Here is a 1,983-nt window from a genome sequence, read left to right on the forward strand (position 1 = left end):
GTGAGCTAGGCGCACAGGGCCGGACGCAGGCTGGGGGCGGCTCTGGCCAGGGGGAGCCGTGCGGTTTGGGGCGGCTACCCATCCGGAAGGAGGAGGCTGAGTGGGGGGTCACACGGGGGAGGGGAGGGAGTCCCAAGGAGGAGAGGCGGGCTTGCCTGGTTCGTCTGAAAAGCAAGTTATAGTCAATGGGAGTGACTGACCCTCTGGAATTATTCGGAGCTTTCCAGCAACTCCCTAAGAGCGCGCCACGCCAAGCCCGCGGTATGCCGGGAGTTGGCTGGGGGCAGAGGCAAGCAACAGCCGCAGAGAGGCTATGCGGGCTCCTGGGTGGGTGCCTGGGCCAGTCCTGGGAGGCCTTCCCTGAATCTCCACTGGAAACGGGTCAGTAGATACTTCCTGCTACCTTCTTCTTTCTTTTTCTTTCTTTTTTGGGAGTGTAATGGAACAAAGTCTAGGCATACTCATTTCAAGGCAGCCACCCTGTGGATAGGTAATAAATTCAGAAAGCTAAAGTGACTTGCCTAAAGGCACGCAGCTAGTAAGTGGTGGTGTCCAAATTTGCAACCAAGTCTGCTGACTCTAAGTACACTGCTCTGGTCGCTATGTCCTTCGCTCAGGAAAACCCAGTTCTGGAAATGCAACAGTTCTTTGAGGATTGGAAGCCTGGCTCAGCCCACTAGGGAAGAAACAGGCCACCTTCTCCAACTTCACCTCTTTTCTCTGGCATTTCTGAGGAGGGGAAAGCTGAGGTCAGGGCTTTCAAGAGGCCAGAGGCCAGGGACTGACATGGACACACACACACACACACACACACACACACACACACACACCAAAGGGAGAATTAATTCTTGGGCTCTTCACCTATGTATGGACAGAGTGACCAGGTTGGCACAAAGCCAGCCTACCAATAGGCCCAACCCCCAACAGTATCCTTCCTGGAGGGAAGAAGAAGTGAGAAAAGAAATTGGTGAGACAGTTTAAAAAAAAAAAAAGTGAGACAGGTAAAAATTCCAAAGGTGTTTACAGAGCAAGATACTGTGCTGGAAAGAGGTGGGAGGAGGAAAGAGGAATGTGGCAGTTGAATACCGAGATGTAACGCACCATGGTTTCTACATTTAGGCACTTGAACTTATTTTGATCAAAAACTGAACAAATATATGCCGTTCTTTAAAATAGAGCTGTCAGAACGACCAAGTAAATGGGGTGGGTGCTCCAAGATGGATCAGGGTTATTAAAAGAGTAGCAAATTGATGCCAGGTTCTGGTTTGCTTTGTCCTGATTCCAGACGCAGAAAGTAAAAGAGGAAGAAAGCATAGGAGCCCTTTAGAAGATTTCCCCCTGAGAGTAGGGGATTCGATGGCGGCAAGGAGCAAGGGAAACAGCCTGAGGGTCTTGGCTGGCCCTCAGAGTCCCCTCGGTGAGTGGTTTTCAGCTTCCTCTCCACCTCCAACCTGCCCCCCCCCAACAGAGACTGAGAATCACAATCAGCCATGAAGCATGTTACAAATCATTTATATAACACTTGCATTTTGATTTATTAAGAAACATTTTGAGCATCATTATAGACTATTTCTATTATGTCATTTTCACCCACTTTCATTTTAATACTGCTCCTGAAGTGGGAAACAGAGGAGTGTCAGATTGCCCTTAAACGTGGACACACACACAGGGTGTGGCTCTGAACACGAACGGTGTAGAACATATACATCCCAAATCTTCTATCCCACTAAATCCTTCTTAAAGGTGCCCATGTGCTGAGAAAACTGATCCATGGTTCTCTACATTTAGCACCTCACTATGAGTCTGGTAACCCCAGACGCTATAATCCAAGCCCAGATGATGGCAATCAAAAATTCTTGTAAAGCCTGAGAGAAGCATTGCATCACACCAGTCAAGTGTACAACCAACGTCCTGTTTCGTTGCACAAATAGTCTGGTCGAGAGGAAATAAGACCCCTGTGATCTTATTTTGTAGCAGCAGCAG

The sequence above is a fragment of the Myotis brandtii genome, unplaced genomic scaffold (genome assembly GCF_000412655.1).
Source record: "Myotis brandtii unplaced genomic scaffold, ASM41265v1 scaffold196, whole genome shotgun sequence".
NCBI classification, from domain to species: Eukaryota; Metazoa; Chordata; class Mammalia; order Chiroptera; family Vespertilionidae; genus Myotis; species Myotis brandtii.